We start from the raw sequence: 22,680 nt of genomic DNA on the forward strand, positions 1-22,680 counted from the left end.
AAGCACCTTGAAATCAGAGCCTTGCTGAAGCCCTCCTGACATGCTCTGTGTCCGTGCACGTCCTCCCTATTCACTCCCCTGGTGTGTCCCTCAGCATGAGTGAGACGCAGGACCTTTAGCTGGGCTGCTGCTGTCCTGATGGGGCATCTTAGCAGGGACCTTGCCCTCTCTTGGAGCTGGCTGCAGGTGTGGTACGATTGATAATGGTCCCTCTAAAGTCTCTCTGTACATGCAGGGAGCCTGTTGGCTGTTACTACCCGTATTTCCCATATTGCCCATACTCCTTCCCTACTCCTGTATGCATATTCTCCTTTGAGCTCCCTTTCTTTTGCCCACAGCATGTTCATTTTGAATTCATCTGTGATTTCCTCTTGCAGCTTGGGGCACCCTGACTCTCCTTCTGCATCTCCTCATGAGAGGGAAGAGAGCGACAAAGGACCCTCTATCATAGCATGGGGCTTCCCTTTCTGACTCCCTGCACTTGATCCCAGCATCCTGGGAGCAGATCTCTCCCTCACCCTCTCCACAGAATGTCTAAGAGGCTTTTAAGCCCCCACTCACATACACATGCACTCAACTCTCCACTAATCCATGGTGCCATTTAATAGCAGACCCAGCAAGGGCTGGGCAAAACTTGTGAGTTATTAATTCAGCTGGAACAAGGGACTAATGAGAGGAACCTTGCAAGCTTCCCTCCCTACTCCTGGTTGCTCAGTGCATATTAATCTTCCTGAGCACATGTGCCAGCAGCATCCCCAGCAGCTGAGCACACTGCTGCATGTTTGCTTTATGGGCCATTGTTCCCCGTGCCCAAGACCTCTGCTTGACTTGCTATAGTTCTTCCCAGTGAGTTTGTTCCAAACCAGATGATTTATTGGTACGTGGAGACCTGAAGATGACAGGGGCAGACCGTGCACATTAATGAAGTCCCTGTTAATACTCATATGCTGTTACCTGGGCAGGGGCACAGCTCAAGCCCCCAGTTCCTCTTTGCCTGGTGGGACTGCGCGTGGTCCCTCCTTGTGCAGATGATGAGGGGCTCTGCGGTACAAGTTTGTCCAGGCAGGCTGCATGACAGCAATTCAGCTGCTATGGGGCAATGCCAGCATTGCTGAAGTGTAATTAATTCTGCACACTACCCAGGGGATAGAGGGGAGTTAGAACACGGAGGCTGTAAAACTCTCCTGGGTGAATGCATCCATTTTAGCTTGAGTTTTGTGAGCTTTCCCAGTTGTATGCCTCCTAAAAATATTCCCATGGAGCCACAAATCCCTGTAGAGTAACTGTAAGGCTGCTAACAAGAGGCTTGCTTTTCTTAGATACACTTAGAAATAGCCCACAGCACTCTCGGGATCTATTGACCCCCAGCTGTAAACCACTGACCTGCAGCGCATAGAGGAGGGAAACGAGAGGGCAGTCCTGTTATTTCCACCCAGATAAAGCCATGCACACTGAAGGTGCTGGGCCAGGCTATTAGTTTAAAATCTCCTGCCTGCCATTATAAGCCTGACACCATTAGAAAAACGGCTGTGTGGTCCCTGGGATGTTGGGAGTATCCCAAGGGGGAGCAAGCAGATGTCCTGATCTCATTAGGCTTTGGCATGTGGTGGGGTCCACGTGCACACTGTCTGCAGCATGGATTTCAGCTTATCTTCTCGCTGCTGGAAGGACAACCATGGGGTTGCAGCCTGGGCCTGGGGACAGAAACAAGTGAGGTTTGATGCCGTCAAGCTACAACACAGTTTTAGGTTAGAGCGTGGGAAGACTCTGCTTCTTCCTCGAGCTCAGATGGTTGCTGTTGCCTGAGCCCTAGGAGCAGGATGTATTTAAATATTACTGCTAATTGAGAGTATTTTAAGTCTGTATTTCTCCTAAAAATTAACTCTCTTGAATTGGAACTCTAAGCAGAGGCATAAAATTACCGTAGGTTAATAAACCCCATGTAAATGTAAGTACTCACAAAACCCACGTTTGCTGCTCAAAAGTTAATGCTAAGCCAACAACTCAGGAGCCACCCAAAACCTGGGATGAAATACAGAGTTTGGCAGCAATGGGCTCTGTAAGTGCAGCAAAAGGACTGTCTTCAGTTCAAGGATAAGCTTGGTCGCATTTAAGATGCTGCAAGCCCCAAAAAGCAGGAAGGCTCATTTTCCAGCCTTGTCCTAGCAGTGACATCTGCAAGGTTGAAATCTATACTGCTGAAAATCCTCAAGGACCCTAGAGCCAAAAAGCAAGCCGAATTCATTAACTACCTCTAATGCTGCCTTTAATAAATGGTATGGCTTTTAAATGCAAACGTATTTGGAGAGACCTTTTTGTCCTGTATCTAGGACAGGTAAGGCAGGCTCATAAACCCAAGTGTAGATTCTGAGTTTGCACATGTTTCAGTTAATTAGCATCCAAATTAAAGCTTATTCAACTGATGAATTAAAATAAAAAAAAATCAGCTAGTGAATAAATGCAATATTAAGCCTTTCAACATGAAGGGAAAAAAAATCTGAATAAATGTTAATTGCATAATAGCTCTAATAAGCTGGTTTAACTACAATGGAAGCTGGTGAAAAACAAGTATCGGGCTTTGCTGACCAGTGCCAGTCAGCTTGCTTTAGAATAAAAAGAAGTATCTCAAATGTGAAACAAGATTAGAGTGGATTATTTAAAGGCTTCCTGTTTACAGATTTAGATCAACTTGAATTGAAATCAAATCATCCTTCCTGCCTGGAAGGGGGTTGCTCAGGAAGACGAGAACAGCGGATCAGGGATTATTGCAGGTGTGATTCCCTCTTATTGCCTCTTCACCTTTCTCCATAGCAGGTGATTCATATTGTTTATATTAAAAAAACCCTTAAGACTATGAGATGAGTGGATCATCTATGAGTACTTCTCCAGAGGAAGGGTTATTTATCAGGACATTCCCATTTAACAGAGGAAGCCATAGCAGCTGTATGATGCTGATGATGATACCCTTGCACCAAGGTCCTCACCTTTGCAATGAGGGATTCCCACCTGCCACCATCTGTGTGCACCCAAAAGGCGAGTCCCTTGTACTCCTCACTGTGCCCAGCTGGGAAAGCATCCCCTCCTTGCAGCACTGCTGCAGATGGGGCTGGTGTGACAGACAAATCCCCATCGCCCCGGATGCGCCAGATGCCTGGCACGTCAGTGTTGCTAAGCGAGGAAAAGTTTTAACACGTTGATTAATGCCCTGACTCTGGGTGAGTAATTAGAATTAATGTGGGATATCAAATCAGGAAATCAGGCATTATTAGGAGGAATTAGTGATTTATTTTCATTTTACACCTGGCTCACCCCAATCCCCCAACACAGACAGGGGATTTGGCAAGAGACAAAGCTCCTTACAGCATGAGGAGGGAGAAGTAAGCAGCGATGGGAGGAGGAGGAAGAAAGGGCAGAGCACAGTTACTGCGTGGGTAATTGCAAAGTCTCATCACAGCTGTGAGCGTGGTACAGAGCAGTAGCAAGGGACCATCATGATGACTGCTGCTCAGGATCCCAGCTGGCTGTGGCTGCAATGATGGTATGAGGTCTCCACGCAGCCTTCTCTTCTCCAGGCTGAACAGCCCCAACTTTCTCAGCCTGTCTTCATACAGGAGGTGCTCCAGTCCCCTGATCATCCTTGTGGCCTCCTCTGGACTTGTTCCAACAGTTCCATGTCCTTTTTATGTTGAGGACACCAGAACTGCACACAATGCTCCAAGTGAGGTCTCACAAGAGCAGAGTAGAGGGGCAGGATCACCTCCTTCGACCTGCTGATCACGCTCCTTTTGATGCAACCCAGAATATGGTCGGCTTTCTGGGTTTAAGTTCAGAATGATTTATTGGCGCATGGGGACCTGGAGATGGCAGGGGCAGCCAATGCACATTAATGAAGTCCCTGTTAGTACTCATGTGCTGTTGCACATGAAGCTGGTTCATGTTCATTTTCTCATGGACCAACACCCCCAAGTCCTTCTCTGCAGGGCTGCTCTGAATCTCTTCTCTGCCCAACCTGTAGCTGTGCCTGGGATTGCTCCGACCCAGGTGTAGGACCTCGCACTTGGCATGGTTAAACTTCATCAGGTTGGCATCAGCCCACCTCACAAGCGTGTCGAGGTCCCTCTGGATGGCATCCCTTCCCTCCGGCGTATCAACTGAACCACACAGCTTGGTGTCATCGGCAAACTTGCTGAGGGCGCACTCAATCCCACTGCCCATGTCACCAGCAAAGATGTTGAACAGGAAGAGAATAAGCACAAAGGCCATCTCTCAAGAAGTTTATCTTCACCAAGAAAAGGTAGGCAACCTTTCTATTTCTAATTACTTTGAATCTATAAGCACATAAAAAGCCCTCTCTCTCTTCCCTCTCTGCTCATTCACCAGACAAGAGAGGAAAGCAAATAAGCACAATAAGAGGAGTCTGGATGGCACAGTCAGGCTGTGTAGTGAAAATACCATGTGCTGTTCTGGAGTCCCTGGGCATTGCAGATGGAGCCTGACTGGCACAGCTCAGCTTTTATCTTGTACCTGGGGGTTTCATCCGTGCTGAAGAGGCAGTCCTGCACATGGCAAAAGCAAGGCTCAGTCAATGAGATGCTCAAACCTGCCCTGGTACACAGCCCTGTGCAGGGAGGCAAGGATGAAGAGCTGAGTTTGGCAGGGTGTGAAGACAGCAAGAGTGCTGTCTCCCAGGCAGGAGAGCTTGGGAGGCTTCAGCCCCCATTAAGGTTCATTGACCGTGTAGCTAAAGCTCTCTGAGGAGGCATAAGGGATGCAGAGCTGACTGCTAAAATGCAGCCTGCTGTGAAGCATCACAAGGATTTACATGTAGATTTTCATTGGAATTGAGATGTATTTGTTTAATTAGCACCGCTGTAACACAGGCTTGGATGGAAAAGCCTCACTGGGGAGTCAGGTTAACATGGAGCTGGACTCTGGGTATCCCAGGAGAACAGGCTGCAGCTGAAGCGCCTGCTGTACTGGAACAGCTTGATCACTTCTGCACCAGCAACCAGGAGAGGCTTTCCAATGTGGTACCTAGCAGGGCAATCAGCTCTTGGCTTTGACAGGAGATGCTTTAGCCTGAGGAAGAAAAGCTAGGGGCAGCCTGCAATCCCAGCCCAAGTGTGGCAGGAAGCAGAGGTTTGTCACCAAAAGCAGCATATGTCACTCAGTTGAGTTAAATGAGGCTTAACATAAAAATAGTCTGCTTTCCCAGCCTGTGTTCCGTCTGTGTGAAGACACCGCAACCAAACTAGGAGCAGGAGCGAAAGGTGGGTGCCCTCCATCCTAGCACTGATGTGCCAACTGGCCCAGCCACTGGGACCCTGCAGAAAGAAATGGGGCATCTGCTCAGACCTGCTGGCAGAGCAGTGGGATGCCTGCAACCTGGGATTGGGTGCAGCTGGTGAGGGGCACTGATGGCAAGGAGCACAGCCAAGGCTGGGAAGAGGAAGGGAGGCAGCTCACACGGAGGTGATAGCACTGACGGAAGCAGGCAGAGGGGAAGGGACATCGGTCCTGAATGGCTGGTGCCTGCTGGCTGTGGGATGAGCACTGAATCTTCCTCCAGCCGTTTACAGGGAGCAGCAAGGGGACAGTGACCTTCCCTGGCCACCTTGAGGGAGGACTTGGGTTTCTGCAGGTGCCTGGTTTCCGTGCTGGCTCCTGTAGAGGGCAGGAATGGGCAGACAGGTCGTCTTGCCCTGAGGGTTTTAAGTAATGAGGCAAGATACGCCAGTGAGCTCAGTGATGGATAGAGAGTGGCATTAAATGGGACTCGGTGCCTGTCTTTATCTTGTCTTTACCCATCACAGAGCAGGGTGAACTGAATGCTGAGCACTGGGGCCTTGGGAGCTGCTCCCTTTGTGGGCTGGGGGCAGGTAATGCCAGCAGCAGAGCCCAGGAAGGGTTGGGAGTATCACAGACCCCACACTCTTCTTTACTCCACGATGGTCTGGAAGCTCCCTTCTGAAATGAAATGTGTTTGGGGGTCTTGTTGCTCAGGATGAGTAAAAACTGAATCATGAGTGTTCTTTTTGAGAATTTTGAAGGCAAATCAAACCTAGGTTTTGGGGGTATTTTTCTGAGTCATTCTATCTCATCACACAGAGCTAAAAGAAGCGTCCCCTGCCACTAATGTCCCTGTGACCACCTCTCCCCGGTGCCATCAGCCCTGATGCCTTGAGGATGGGCTTGTCTCACCCTGCAGCTCCTCCCAAGGCAGTACTCTGGGGTGGCAGAGGGTGAATGGAACAACCCCCAGTGCAATCCTCAGTGCCAGCCCTAACGCTGGGCTCTACAGAGCTTGACCTGTGGGGCTAACTTAGGCTGCCATGCTGCCTGCCCCTCATCCAGAGGATGGGATGGATTTACCTGCTGGCAGTGCTCTTTCCCATCATCTCCTGGGACCTGCAGAGCACATCTGGACCAGCCCAAAGAAGGGAGCTGATGAAACAAAGTCCTAAGGAAGGGAGCAACGAAGGCCACGTGGGGCTAGCACAAGGCATGGAGCTCCCTGGCTGCATCCCAGTGCCTGCTCCCTTGCTCCCAGGATGGAGCCCTGTGCTCTCAGGACAGGCAGCTCCCAAGCACTGCAGGCTGTCCACAGGCAGGCTGCAGGCAGGCACCGGCAGCATCAGGCACACAGACAAGGCTGGGCTGCACCGCAGCAGATTGATAGGTGTCTGGTGCAAAACATCCTACTGATAGGCCGAGAACAAAACGCAAACAGGGAGAAATGACAGCCACTCCTGTAGCTTTTCCATCATCTCTGCCGATAGCAGCCGCGGCGCCTGCAGCTCCGCGATTGATGCATCTCTGGGGACTCCGCGAGCTCGGATGCCACAATCAGGAAGGATAAAAGAATTGCTGCTGGAACCCAGAGGAGACTTCAGATCCTTATCAGGAACAAAAGGGACATCAATCTGGTGCCAGCACCGGCCTGTCAGATGCATCCACACACTCAGCAGCCAGCCCGGCAAGGCTGGCAAGGCACATCCATTGCTGTCAGACCCTCCTCCCCAAACAGGGTAGCTCTGTTTCAGCATTCCTGGGTCAGCAGCACTGAGACCCTTGGCCAAGAAAATCCTTGGCAGGAAAGGTGTGGAAAACAGAGCAGGAGATGAACCTCTTTGGAGTCCCAGCTGCCTCTGGTGTGGTTGAACATGAAGCATCACATAGCTGGCTACCCTGACTTTCTGCACCATGTGAACCCCAGCCTGAGCTCAATGCCTCACAATTAGTCCCCTGCTATCTGGTCCTCTGCAGTTCTGATGCCCAAAATGTATGGCATTACTTTATACAGCACTGGCAGCGATAAGCATTGACCCCGCAGAGATGGACAAGCTGGCATTTCCTTTTTAGGTCTAGGTTCTTCTGGGCACGATAAGAGGTAGAGACAAGGCACACAGTACAACTGTTGGTTGGAAAGCACACAGGTGCTTGTATAAACTGATCTTCTGGGGCTTCCATCCAAATCCTGCTGTGGAAGCTCAGCTACTGCACCTCTGACCTGTGTGAGGGGCCTGGTACTCACTTACCATAGCAAAACCATGCAGCATCCCCTCGGCTGCCACCTCTCAGCAGCGGGGACGCAGTGGGTTGGCATCCAAAAGGATGCTGCTGCTGCCTCTCCTGATCTGACCTGCCTCCCAGGAACCCTGTGGCCAGTGCTGGCTCCAGCCTCTTCTGGGGTAGAACAAACCAACCACAAGGATGGAAGCTGCTGGCACTGTCTCTGGGGCTGCTTTCTGTCTGCTGCAGGGATCTCACATCCTCAGAGCCAAGCATGGATCTTCTCTGCTCACCAATGGGACAGGACAGGGCTGAGGGGAGCAAGGCTGCTTGCAGGACCACACTCAGCCCTATCACCCACTGTCCTCCACCCCAAAGAAGGTGCATGCCACTAGCCCCACCATCCCCATAAAGCCAAGAAGAGTTCATAGGCATCACCATTCAAAGAGCTATTGCTTAATGGTCCCATGACAGCTTTTGGTGAAAATACAGCTATTTCTTCAAGTCCATTCCCTGCCTGGCATGGGGAGTGGGACAGCACATCAGCAGCTTGCTCTTAGCTGCTCCCCAGCCTGCAGGCTGGCTTGGGGACCATGAAACACCATGGCACAGGAGCATCCTGTGTTATACAGGTACTGAAAATCTCTCATTTAAAGCTTCCTGGTCATGGTGATCAGCAGTAAATAATGTAGCAATAAGGAGCTCTGATTTTTAGCAACAGAGGTATTTTGTTTGACTCAGTGCACATGCACACATACACAAAGCCTTCATGTGTGTACATCCAAAGGGGAAACCACGCTGATAGAGTTCAGTGTGGTGAGACCTTGCCAGGGTGTGAAGCAAATACTAATGCCATGTGAAGAGCTCTAATTAGTTTAGATGAGAAGCCTGGTAACAGTTTTCAGCATCTTGAGGAAACTGCGTTGTGGCCGTTTAAATCCCCGCTGCTGCTGCCCTCTGGAGAAGGCCGGTGATACTTCTCCCTCTACTGGAATGACGCTTGGCTCCCTGACTTTGTTTTGTGTGACTGCTTCAGCTGATGCAGGGCTACTGGAAAGCTGAGCTCCAGGCCAGGAAGGGGTTTTGGGATGGGCTTGGCATGCTGCAGCCCATGCAGGCAAGCCATAATGGGGAAGGAAGGTGGGATACTGGGACAAGGGCTTGAGGTCTTGAGGCTCACAGAGAGCTGGAGAGCTGCTAAGGGTGGATCTGGCCAAAGATCCTACATGGATAGCCCCATTGCTGTGCCTTTCTCAGGACTTGCTATTGCTTCTGCAAACCCAGCTCCTGAAGGCAGGAGATGCTTGGCTTGGTTTTCTGTCTCTCCCACCTCACTTCACTTTTAAATAAGCCTCTATTCCTCAGTGCTCGGAGGAACGCTCTGAAAACCTGACCCCGGTGCACCCTAAAAGCAGCAAGTAAATAAAGAGTGCTTTCTCTTCTGGCTTGGAAAGTCACATTTAAGTAAAAAACCCAACAGCGTCTCCGAACCCTTTTTGCCCTGATTCAGGAGAAATGGTTTTTTCTTCTTTTAAGACTGATGCCTCTGGGAGATTTGGGGTTGTGGTGTTGGCATAGAAGAAGCCAGTGTAGCCTCTGTGCCCCTTTCTGAGGATGCTCGGTCACTCCTGGTGGCTGTCTAGTGCTGTCACCCATCAGCCAGCACTTGGTGGCTATGGGGGACCATAGCACTGCTGTCACTGACATCCCTTCCTGATGGAGAGCTTCACCCTGAGCACTGGACACAGCCACAGAAGCTGTGCCTGTGCTGAAAGCCTTGCCACCCTTCTCTGGCCAGGGTGACTGTGCTCCTTGGAGCCATTAGCCAGGGGCTAATGCATTCACTTTGAGCTTTCCAGTGGCCAGCTCATCTCCATCCTTGTCCAGGGAGTCAGTCCCAGGCATGCAGGTGCCTGGCAGGGAGGGAATCATCCCTCAGAGCATCCAGGATCCAGACCAGGCTGGATGAAGGTGCCCTCCATGTCTGCTCCCCGCTTCTCCTTTTCAGCTGTAAACGCTGGCAGGAGATCTCCTGCTGGAGTGGCTGTGAGCCACTGGCAGGTAATTGCTAAAGCAAGCAGAGCTGCATTAATTGAGATGACGGCAGCCAACAATGTGCTCTCCATCAGTCTTGGCTCTGCAGCAGCAGCAGCAGGGGACAAGAGCCGGGGGCCATTTCTTCTACAGTGATGCTCCAGGCAAAGGCTTGCAAGAGGGCAGGGGAGAAACCTGCCTTTGCCCCCAAGTGCTCTGAACACTCCTTAGCTGCACTGTGCCATTTCCTATGGCTCCACACCGCGCTGGTGTGGGCTGGGCCATGTCCAGCACTGGAACCAGCTTTGCTGACATGCACTGGGGGATCCCTGCCCAATGGACCATCCTGCCAAGAGATGCAAGAGCCTGATGAAGCCGCAGGGTGGGAGGCAGGCAGCCATCTGTGACAGGCATGTGCGTGCCCAGCAGGGAGGGAGCTGCAGCCCCCCTTTTCGCCCCCTCTCCTCCCACCTGTGCTAGAATCGTGCCTGGAGGTACTGCAGGACATGGGGGGGTTTGCAGCACCCTGTCCCCAAACAACACGTTGACGCAAAGGAAAGATGTTGCTCAGGCAACACGTGAGAGTGGGAGAAGAGGGGGGTGATGCAGGGCAGGATTGAGGGGCATTAAGGGAGCTGAGTGGGGAGCCCCAGGCTTCCAAGGTGCAAAGTGGCCCCCCAGACCTGGATGGCTGAAGGCACAGTAGGATGTAGGAGTGCGGCACTCATAAATGTGGTCTGGGTCCTGCTTTCTACCACTGCACAGCCTCCTCCCTGTGACCCCAGACCCTGCCTAGCTGCTGAAGCAGGGATGCTATGGCTCACTTCTCCATCTCAAGACACCACTGGTAAGCTTGGACTTGCCATTCCAGAAGGCCAAGCCTGCCAGGGCAGGATTCACAGCGTAGTCCAAGGCTGCTCAGCCACTGCGGAGGATCCAGGGTTGCTGACACATCAGCTGCTGGCTTCAAAACAAATAGGAAACAAACAGGTCAGTTGCTGTGTTTGTCTGCAGAGACAATGAGATGAGCAGGGCTGTCACAGGGTGCCCAGTGGGTGGGCAGCAGCCAGCGACCACATGTGCCGCTCTCCCTGCTGGGTGGCATGGGCTGGGCTGCCCTGGAGATGGGAACTCCTGGAGCAAGTGTGTCCAACCTACCTGCACCACTGCCTGGGGAAGGCTGCAACCTAGCTGAGGGATCCTGCCCTCTATGGAGACCAGAAAACAGCCTTGGCTGCCCAATGGTGGGCACTGCAGAGATCAAAGACACCTTAAATGCAGATGCTCCTTTGAGCTCAGCGATGATGCTTCCCACTGAGCTGTAGGGGAATTGTTTGGTCAAGGCCTATAGGATAAATGGTGCAGAAAAGCCACACGGTGTCATTACCATGGGGCTTGAGGGCCAGGGGTGAGGGCAGAGCCCCTTCGCTGTGTAAGCAAGGGGGTTGCACTGGCATGGCCCAGGAATGCTCTTCTAGTGGGCTGCCTCTTCCATACCCAGCATGTACAGGCACAAGGAGGGACATCAACCACCTGCAGTATAGGCATCTCCTTTGGCTGTGACCACGCGGGACTCAGGGATCACAAAGGCAAAGCCCTGCTGCATCCTGTAGTGGGGCAGCCGATGGGGAGAAGGGAGGAGTCGGATGTGGCTGTTATGGCAACAGAAGCTCTCAAGATAGAGGGAAGGGGAAAGGCACCCTTTAAAGCATGTTTCCATGGAAACAAGCATCTTCAAAGGCCTCTATAAAAAAAAATAATAAAAATTGAAAAAAAGGAGGTTTCCATAGAGGTGGGGACTTCACTGAACTGAGCTCCCTCAGGTGCTTAGGGAGTTAATGGAAGAGCCTGGGACCTCTTGAGAGGGCATGGGGCCAGCCCTGCGAGGCAGGAAGAGTGGGGAGAGCAGTGGTTTGCAGCCTAGGGGCTTCATCATGCCTCCTTCCTTCCCCATGTGTTTTGTTTGGGATTCTTCTTGCTAGCTGGGCCCATAAGATGATCAAGTCCAGCAAAGAGGGCAGGGAACAAGTAGCCTGGTGGCAGCCAAGGGGCAAAGAAATGCGTGTGCTCTTGCTCTGTCTCTGCCAGCCTTGCTCTCCCTACCAAGGGGAGGACAACTCCATAATGTCCCCACTGCAAGGGCTTGTTGGCTTCACACCTCCCAGGGATGGGAGGATGTGAAACATGAGCTCTGGGTCAGCACTTCAGCTGGGAGCATGCAGCATGACTGTTGACTGGGATGTGGCAGCATGTCCATGGCTGATATGACAGCAAAGGGCCAGCTGCCTGCAAGAGTAGCAACAACAGCCTATCTGCCTGGGATGGAATGGAATGGAATGGGATGGAGCAAGTGTGGTTGGGTACCAGCTCTGTCCTGCACAATGTTAAACCTGCTTAGGGCCAGGTGTGCTGTGGTGCTACAGGATTTCTGCAAGGATCATCCAAAAGGCTTTTCTTTCTTCTTGGCATATGCCCCTTGACTAGAGGAGAATCAAATGTTCTTGGAGGGGCATGAGCTCTTGATAAAGGCTGTAGTTGGTACCTGCCCCAGCTGCATTGTGGAAAACCATGGGGGCTCCAAATCTGTAACAGTTGTTCAACAAAACAGATGAAAAGACTCACTTCAGATAGTGTATGGATATCTTCAGTGTGGGATGCCCTCAATTTTTGCTGATATAATTTCATCTGTGGGCATTCTTTACTTCAAACAAAAGAGCTTGCAATTATAAGGAGGGATAATGCTGATTGCCAGAGCCTGTGACTGCCACTGGGTTTCTATCAGTGTACTCCCTGAGGAGGTGATTGACCACTCTACAGTGCCTGGCTCCACATCAGCAGGAAATCACTCTGCTCCTCCAGCCCAATCCCCTCTCTGCAGAGATCTGGACTCTTCATGCCATACTTTAGGGCTGCTGCTCAGCTTGATGACCAATGAAATCTATGCTCAAATCATCCTGCTGCAGGGTAACACTCCTAACCCTACCAGTAGCCCCTTGTGATGCTGGAGAAGAAGCACTTTCCCAAACCCACTGGCTCTGCAATCACATAGCTCTACTCACTGATGCTGTGTTTGTTCTGGTCTCTTGTTTTACTGATGGATTTTGAGATGTAGCCTTACCTGGAGAATCCTTTGAGTGGTTTCTTTGTCTAATTGTCTGCAACAACACAGTATTGATGGCAAGCAGTGCAGGAGAGTTTGGTCTCACACAGCATAACTAGCTAGAGGTAAATTGAAAAGGAAAAGTAATAAAGCAGAAGTGCATTAAAGAGCCTCCTTCAAGTGTATGAGTGAGGGAAAGATTCTACACAACCAAAAAGGTGCAGGCTAAAGGACTATGTGAGCAGGGCTGCACGGCAGAGCATCTCCCTAGGTTGGAGACGCAGCACAGGAGCAACCCAGGTCTTGGCACTGACTGCCCAGGAGTCCCATGTGCTTGACGCTGCAAGGGCAGAAGGCACCACAGCTGTGCTTCAGCTATCATTAACTGGTCAACAGCTCCAGGTAGTAATGCTAGGGTAAGCCACAGGCTTCAATTACATTTATCAGGCAATTAGATTCACAGCAGCCCCCATTAGCACAAAACGAGCGCTGGGGACTCATGTTGGGGAGCATGGAGCTCAGTTCTGGGTGAGTAACAAGGGGTAGGGCTGGTGATGCTGGGGCATTGGGGTGATGCCATTCCCAATGCACTGGGAAGCACGGGCAGGGGATGAGCTGGGGACCAGACGCACACTAACAGGCTTCATTCCTCTCCCTCACAGCTGCCTGCAGTGGGACCAGTTAATGCAGAACTGGTTGTGCCATGAGATAATTTCCCTCCAGCCTTTGGTACTTGCTTTTCTTCCGTCTATCTGCCCCAGCTGGCAACCCAGGGCCTCAGAGAGAACCAGGGAGGGGGCTCAGGGCAGAAGTTATCTGGGTGCATGTGTTCAGTGAGCTGTTGGGAATAGGTGAGGAATAGGTGGAAGCAAAGAAGGGATGCTTGCTGAGGAGGGGGAGTTTTTCTTACCAGAAAGGACATATATATGGGTTAAGACCAAGGAAGAACAGTTGGTTCTGACTATATGAACCTTGTGCTAACACATGCGGAACAGGGCAGTGGGGATGTGATGCCCCAAGATGCACCTCTGCTGTCAGAATACAGGCTGCTCTGAGGAGCCCTGCAGCTCCTGAGTTACGTTACAGCAGGCAACAGCTCCTCTGTGAGGCATAAACTGGCCCTTCTCTGCCTTAATCCATGGGATAATTTGCAGGGTGCGAGCTGCTCTGTGCATTGGAGCCCTGCCAGCAGCCCCCTCGCTGCTTGTATTCTATGTTACTGATAACCACAGGAAGATAAAGGGGGTTGCTTTGGTTGCGCTGCAGAAGCTGTGAGCCACCTTCCCAGCCCCGTGCATGGCCTGAGCCTGCTTCTCAGCCTCATAAATACTTCTCCTCCTCACTGTCCCAGACTCATGGTTGGACATCCAGAAGCAGCTCCTGGCTGTGGCCAGCACTCGCCTGCTTTCCCCCTGCTCTGAGTGATTTGGGAGGTTGGAGCTCCTTTCCCCATTTCCTTCCACTTGTTCAGGCTCCTGTGGGTCCTGCAATCCCCTTGTTAACACTCTGGGTGTGAGAGTGTTCAGCATCACACTATCAGGAGCAAGAGGTGAAAAAGTACAAATACAATTGTGATGAAAGTGCTCCTGTGCAGCCAGTTGGAATGGCAGAGAGGAGGTGGCTGGAGAGGGCTCTGCCATCAGCCTCTGCTCTGCCCTGGTTTCCTCTAACCAGGTATTTTTCTTCTCTGGGGTAACACATCCTCAGTACCAAGATCCTAGGCCAAAGGGATGCTGAGGGTTTCAACTTGTTAGTGTTGGGAGACACGGCTCACGTTTGTTCTCCTGTGCTCCATGCCAGCTCCTGTCACCCTGTTCGTTGCTCACAGGTTCTTCAGGTGCCACAGAGCTGTGTGCTGGCTTTAAAGCATCTCTTCTTGTGTTTGCAATGTGGTCTTCATGCTAACGATATTCATTTAATAATAGCCAAGGCCCTGTACTATTCCCTGGCAAGCTTGACCTAAATTCAGCAGCAAGGTTTGTTCTGCAGCTCACACTGCAGTGGATGGGAGAGTCTGCAGCAGCTGGGGGAAAAAACAAACCTTGAAAGGGGGAAGCTTGGATTGAATTAAATCTGAGTCAAATCACAGCCATCTCCTCTGCGTTTCTTTAATTGGAAGTTCAAATGTGGTTTATTGTTCCCAGCTCCATCATTTTTAGTTTCCAATGTGCTGCAGTATTTGCAATCCCAAGTGGCTGTGATTGTTGTGCAGGGAAATTTTGAGTGTTGTGGTTGCTGGAAACCAGGCAAGGGATGTGGTGTAGTTTGGGTGGTGGTTTATTGGGTTTCAGAGTTAGCCCTGAGTCAAAGGTTTATGCCTCTGTGTGATATTACTGCCTTCTTCTTTCATCACCTATGGAAGGTATTCACTGGGCTGATCTAATTTGTGTTATTGCCATGACACTCGCACATAAAGAGGTGGCTTCAGCAAACTCCGTGCTGGGAAACAAGAAAATAGCCGGGCTTGATAACAACAAACTAAACAGGTCTCACGCATATGCCTTTACCCACTGTAACCCCTAGGGGGCTAGAGCAATGATATGCTTAATCCTGGCTGTTTGGCCAACTCTTAACTTCGTTAGTCAGCTCCCTGGAGAAGGAACAAAGCTACTCGCATATGTACAGCTCCAAGCCATTGGCTATGCTCCAGAAAACAGTCCTCTCTGCTGCTGGAGAAGGATCCTCACCAAAGTTTTGTTTGTGCTCATGCAGGCACATCACTGAATGCTCAGGAAAGCCCACCTAAAACATGTAGAAAAAGGGAAATGCCACTTTCCTGGACAGCGGCAAGGGGTACATTGTTGGCTTCAGGTGCTCTGGCATCCTCCTTAGCAAGATTTTGGGTCCACCTCCACCATCTGTTGGCTTCAGAAATCCAAAGCCATTGATTCCTGTTAGGCAGCTCCCATCTTCGCTGCCCAGTGCCTCACACCAGCCAAACATTGGAGAGATGAGCTCCAATACATAAGTGCCTGCTACCTGCTGAGTTACCCCCCTTTGGCATGTGGAGGGAACTTATAGCCCAAGGATGGCCTCAAACATCCTTCCCTCTTCCTGGGCATTGCTTTAGGAGAAGGATTTTATGGTTTTCTTCACATTGCTGGGGAGAAGGAGGAAAATGCGGCTTTTCTGCCCTTTCCTGAGCCCAGGCAAGTTAGCCTCCTTGCCTTCCGTTACCCCCCCAGTGGGCAGGGGATAACAGCCTGCCTCTCAGAGGGACCAGGGCAGGTCCTGCAGGGGCTTTGGATCCTTCGTCTTCATCGGGAGGGAGGTGAGACAGCACTTTACAGACCATGGGTGCAGCCCTGGTGTGCCCTGAGCCTTGCCAGGCTGTAAGAAATGGCTCTTCTGGCAGGGAAAATTGGATGCTGCTCCACGAGTAACCTGCATTTTGGCTGGAGAAGCAGAAAGGGCAGGATGGCCTGGTGTGATGCTGTGAGGGGAGCAGCAGGTGCTGAATAGAGGGGTTCTGCTATGGTGGCAACCCTGTCCCAGCAGAGCCAGCTGCTCCTGCACTCACAGGGCACAGTGGGGATGGAGAGAGGGACGGAGGGCACTGATGGGGCATCCCACAGAGATGCCCCATCTGGCCCTCCCCAAAACCACATCAGAGCCAACTGAGCACCTAGGGGAGTCAGACAGGGGGCTTCAGAGCCCCGTTTGGCGTGGACACTCTGCCTGCTTGGCCACCAAGGCAGGGGGACACCCCTGCTCATCGTATCCATCTCTTGCCTGAAAAGCCAGCTTCGTGGAGAACGAAGCCAGAGCACAGCGAAAGCAGAGCCACCCTTTGGTTTCTCCACCTGGCCTAGCCTTAAAAACTCAATTTGAAGGTGGCATTAGGAAAGTAAGATATCGTTTATCAGGAGTGACAGATACAATCTATAAATTAACATGCTCAGCCTGGGAGTCAGGAGGCAGAGGTATCTATCAATTCCTCCCCAGCAGCTGACACAAGCACACAGATGTGGCCAGCTCCCCAGAGGAGCAGCCAGTCTCCAGCAGGTCTGAGGACCCAGAAGTGCTGGGGGGGGGCAGAGAGAGCAATAGAGGGATCACATGGGAAAGCCCTGGAGAAGAATGGAGCTCCCACCTCCATCCCAGCCCATCCTCTGTGACCTGGGGGCCCCAAGAAAATGGGGTTCACATCTCAGTCTAAAAGCACAGTATATTTTTAAACACACCATCAAGGCATTCAGTGTAGGATGAGCTGCAAAATGGATGCAGTCGTTTAGGGAAAAGCTGACTATTTTAAGGTACACTTAAATAGTTCACCTCCATCCTCCAAGAAGAAAGGATACACCATGGAAATAATATTTGGGTTTTGCGTAAGACCTACCCACACAAACATGACTTTACATATACACAAACTACTGTCCCTGTGCTCAGTAAATCTGGCACTTGGGGCTGCTCAGCTCCCAGTCCTGGGAGATGCTGGGTAACTTTTGGTGATGCCCGTCATGACTGTGCTGTAAAGGACAAGAAAATGAGGACATTCACAACCCTGTCACGAGGTGCTTGTCTCACTAAATCCCTTTTCTACATAAAACCAGAGAGGCTGAGCCAAATGGTGGAAATGGGTTTGATTAGGATCCCTGGCACGGCCTTGCTCCCACCCCAGGTAGCTGGGTCTCTGCATCCTCCTCATGGGGAGGAAGAGCAGGCAGGGTGGCTGAGGGGACCATTCCCTCTGAGGTACACAAACACAAAATGATCAGGGGGCTCAGATGATGCAGCCAGGAAGCCTGTTAAAGGCCTCGTAAATAAAAGCCCATGCAGACAGCAGGTACTGCAGGGCTTTATAGGCCTATAAAACACCCTGAGCTGCCACTGAGGCTGGAAGGGATGGGTAGGGAATCTAATTTCACAGGATTTAAAGCAGGTGAGAGAGATATAAATGTGTGTTTTTAATAGCAATTAATGCTGCCATTCAGAAGCACTTAAGCACTGGGTTCGGAGAGTTTCCAAGGACTTGCTTCATAAATCACAGCCCTGCTCCTGGGGAGCTGGGATGCTGTTCCTTTGCCTGACCTGGCCACAGCAGACAAACAGCTCAGCATTGCTGTGGCCAGGCTGCCCCCAGGCCATCACAAGTGGAGCCATCCCTCAGAACTGGGGCCACCCTGGGAAGGGCACAGGGATACCTTCCTCCGAGGTTACCCCCTTTCCCACAGAGCCAGAGGGACAAAGCAACAGCTTCCTCACACCCAGCTCGCTGCTCACTTCGCTGCCGCAGGCTGCCAGTTTTCACCCCGCTTTGTTGACTCATTTCTGCTCCTGCCTTGTTGAGTCATTTCTGCTGTGCGGGTGGTCAGGTCCCTGCCAGCTTCTTCTGCCTGGTGTGGGTGGGGAGCAGAGGCTGCTGCATCCCACAGGGATGAGGTGGAGAGTGGGGTGTGCGTGGGAAACATGCAAGAACTGCGCAGTGTCTATTATCCGTGATGTTTTGTGCCATGCTGTGATTTCTATATGTGATTTCCTGACACCAGGACCCTTGGGGTCTGTTCATACTGTTCTGGGGTTGTATCAGAGGCCAAGTGCTTAGCAGGAAAGCCCAGCATGGGCATCTGGAGATGTGCCCTATGATTCAGCATCCTCACACACCCCATAAAGCAGCTGCAGAGCTTACAGCATTCACCTGCTGCTGCCTCCCACGGCAGCAAGTGGGCAGGCAAAGTGGGACAGCAAGGCCAGGGCTCCCTTCGCCCTAGTTCTCCCCAGTCCAGCTCCAGTCCTGCCCCAGCTTCGCCCCAGTACTCCCCAGTCCAGCCCCAGGCTTGTCCCCAGCCCTGCCCGCGAAGGCTCCAACAGTGTGCGAGCCCTGCCCTCTAGTGTCACTTCTGCCACAACCACACGTTATGATCCAGTCCATGTCCGCAGCACCTCTGGTGCAGATGTTCGGTGGGATATAAAGTGTGTCTGTTTCAGGCAGAGCCTGATTTCTACACCGGGGGAGCTGGACAGAGGAAGGATCCAGGCTTAGATATTTGCCAGTGTGATGCTGTAATCCGGGGGTGGAAGGAACTTGGCCTTCACCTCCACCCACTGCTCGTGGTCAAAGCAGGTTCCCAGTCAAGCTGAAATCCTAAGGAAACCAGGAAAGAAGAAGAGAGCCAGGAGAAACCTTCATTAGCTATTTCTTACACACATATATACACACATATATTATGTGCAGTCAGATTATCCAGGCTGGAGACTAAGCATGCCCCAGATACAGAAGAAGTCTGAGATGTGGCTGAGTTTATTAGCTGATGGGGCACCTCCACTGCTTCCAGAAACAGCTCAGATCTGCAAAGCCCTGGGCTGCTTTGATGTGGCACAGAGCCCTCACAGAGGTCCTGCTGGACCCTGCTGCTTCTATAGAGAGCTGAGTCAGTATGACTGCTCCAGGACCCTGGCACAAGGCAAGCAGAGGCTGAAGAGCCCAGGCACTGCTGGTTCTGATCAAGTTACAGGGCTGGTTTGGATCCAGCTGGGAATTAGCCCCTTCTGGGCTAAGCTCCAGCAGACTCTGCATGAGCCCCCCATGTTCTGGGGTCCAGGAAGGTGCCTGAGCTGGGTGCAGCTGGATCCAAACACTCTCCATCTGGTGATGGAGGATGGCACATGGGGCAGTATTGGAGCATCTTTGCAGCAGCTTGGGCCAACAAAGCTGGCACAGAACCACAGCTAATAAATCCACCTGGACCAAAACTGTTCCCATTTTGCAGTGACACCAGGCCACCTCCGCATTGGTGCTCCATGTTTTTCCACGATGAAACTGCAGAGACATTTATTATCTGCACAACAGAGAGCTACGGCAGCACTACCCTGCCACGGCCATTTCTCTGTGATCCAGAGAGAGTCTGGAAAGATGCTGAATCATAATGGGACACACTGGGGCTTGAAAAGGGTGTTATTGGGGGACAATATTAACAGATTTCTCTATTCTCACCCTAATTCATGTTTACTACCAGCACAGAGAGACACGATACAACTGTTACGATCTGGTAAATCAGGCTTAGATTTTGCATTGGCCTCCTTCTCCTATATTAATTATCAGCAAATATGGTGTGACAGCTGAGATCTGTTGTTACCAGGCAATATTTGCAGTTCAAACGTGAAACCTTGAGGGCTCAAGCTAATTTTGCTGAGATACACAGCAAACCAGAGGAATCGCCAGTAGGTCCAGTAGAGTAATACTGCTGTGACAGGAGAACCCTCCTGGGTTGTTGGTCCCTTCTTGGATGCCCTTGTGGGGTCACACTATCTGCATGTAGGCTGAATCAACAGACACAACATATATGTATGGGTCCAGGTATACATATACTTGTATATATTTGTGTTTGTATGTATGTGTGTGTGTACATATGTAAAGCTAGATTGGTGTCTTGACTCGTAAACCCCATACTTCATATGTCTGCATCAGGGACACTTGTATTAACTGGAAATGAGATCCCCATACACATGAGGAACAATAAATCCTTAAATACACTGGAATGACCTCACTGCTGATCTGGTTTCTTCCCATGTTCCATTCCAGGTAGTGGAATAAGCCCTATTTCTAACCCCAAAGAGGTCTCCTGAAGACCAAGAAACACTAAAACCTGGCACTGTTTTCTGCTGTTTCATTTGCTATCCTGCATGACTTACAAAGGGCCTGTTACCACACTAACGCACTGGCAGGTACATCCTGGTCTCTTGTGTAGCCAGGAAGTGCAATTTATGCTGTCTCACCACCAAGTTTGACCTATACCCCAAAGCCTATTACTATTTCATCAGCCAGGCTCCTGGTTATCAGCCGATTTGCTTGCTTTCAAGTAGGTCACATAATTTAAGAGAGAAGGGGAGAGCTCTCCCCTCAGAGGAGCATATTTTAAAAGGTTTCCTATTCACATGGGAAAGGATTAAATAAGATGCAGGAGTGCACGCGTTTGTGATGCCAGCAGGCAGACAGGCACCTTGCAGGACATGGGGACAAGGACACTACCACAAAGACAGATTTCCCAACACGGGAACCCATCAAGACAGCTTATTTTCCAGTTTCAGACCTCCACTAGTGATAATTGTTTATTTTGAAGGCACCTGGGGAACATAAAGCAGCACACTCCTCAGATAGAAATAATCCTGTGCTAGCTCTTCACAACACCTGCTATCGCACTAATATATAACCAGGCAGGAAAAGCCTTAGGTCTTGTCCACATAAGGAAGTGAATTGCTGCTGCTATAGCATAATGAACATGTTCTGTGAGGAAGTGAAGTGTATTTATCTTCTCAAAATGAATAGGTTAAAAGGTACTTCAATTGCCTGTAAGCACTTGCTTGTAAAAGATGCAGAAGTTGAAATCTTGGACCAGGCAACTCCAAGCATGGAAAGGAATGTGCTTTATTTAGTGGGAAATAACCAGCCATTGGAATAATACTGCTTGTGCCCTATTGAATTCAGTGTCCCTGGAAGTGTTTTTAACCAAGACTGATTTCTCCCCCCCAGAAAAAAAGATCACCTTTAATTCAAGCAGGAATTAATTCGCGGAAGGCCAAGCTTGATGCTGTGCAGGAGGCCAGGCTACATTGCCACAAAAGCTTCAATTAGCATTATAACCTGTCCGTTACCACCTTTACTCTGAAATTTCTAAACCACCTACAACTTCAAATCACCCACCCCCCAAAGCAGAGCATCCCTGTGAGGCAGGTAGGCAGGCATAGCTACGGCAGAGTAACTCTGCCAGTCACCTTTTGCACCTAGGGAAGCCTTTACTCCAAGTACTTGTCAGAACCATTGCCATGCTGTACACAAGCTCTGCCTAGGGAGACTGACCAGCACAACTATCAGAGAACTACCTGATTATTCGAGAATAAATCACTTTTATTTTGGAATACACTGTCAACACCGGGGAGTTATATTGGCAGAGCTGAGAGAGCTATTCTGGTCAATTCTCCCATACAGACGTGCTATACATGTGTAATAAGGCTGGAGAATAATCCCCCAGGAGAAGTAATGGACGTTTTATTGATTGGGATACTTTAAACTTGTGCAGGACAAAGCAATCGTCTGTGTGCTGAATGAGTGGACAAGATGGAATTGAAGGTTGGGATTTTTTGCCATCTTTAATTTCTGTGTTTAGTTTAGAGAAGACATTTTGAACAACACTAGCAAGTGCTGGGGGAGTTGAGGGGAAAGATCTATATCTGGCTCTGATTCTACCAGAGGCGCTATCATACTTGCAACATTAGTGGTAGGAGAGGTCATTTCTTTGAAATTGAAGACAAATGTACGATGCTGAAGCCACAGGGAAGTGTTATAGGGCATGGAGGCTCTAGGACCAACCCAGCAAAGCGCTGGGCCAGGAGCTGGAAGGAGGTGAATGGGTTGGGATGCAGTATAAGAAGCTTGCAATGAGTAAGTTTTAGCTGTACTTCTAGCATCAGGATCAGAGCACAGCTGAGCTGGAGGAGACACTGGCCAGTCATTTCCAGCACATGAACAGCAGCTTTCCCTGCCTTGATGCCAACCCCTCTTCATAGTCAGGATCTTTGCTGTTTCCACAGCAGGAGCTGCAGTCCTGCTCTCACACTCCATGTGTACTTGGTTAAGCACTGCTGTGGCTCTCCCAGAACTCACTTGGGATTGCAAGGGCTGAAAAGGCACCTGATAGCCCATCACAAGATGCAGGGGTGAGATGCTGCTCAGCACATACCCATCAGACTGCAGGGCACTTGGGCACCAACTTTCTTTGTCCAGGGGGAGTGTAATTCCTACCAGCATCCAGGTGCTATTTACAAAGGAAGAGTTATGAGGGAAAGTGACATCCTTTACTAAATCAATTGATGCAGCTGGGAGGAAAAAAAGTCAGAGGTTTGAGAAGAGCACATTATGCTAAAGCATCTTCCAGCTGCATCAACAGTCTAATGAAATATGCAACTTGTCTCCCTACAACCTATGCTTCTGTCCTTTACAACTGCAAGAGCATAGCTGTTCTGAGGGCAATTAATATCACTGGCCTTGTCTCAAAAACCCCCTTAATTGTGCCCCCTGTGAATTGCTGGGCTCTTTG

The sequence above is a fragment of the Psittacula echo genome (genome assembly GCF_963264785.1).
Source record: "Psittacula echo genome assembly, chromosome: 5".
Lineage (NCBI taxonomy): Eukaryota > Metazoa > Chordata > Aves > Psittaciformes > Psittacidae > Psittacula > Psittacula echo.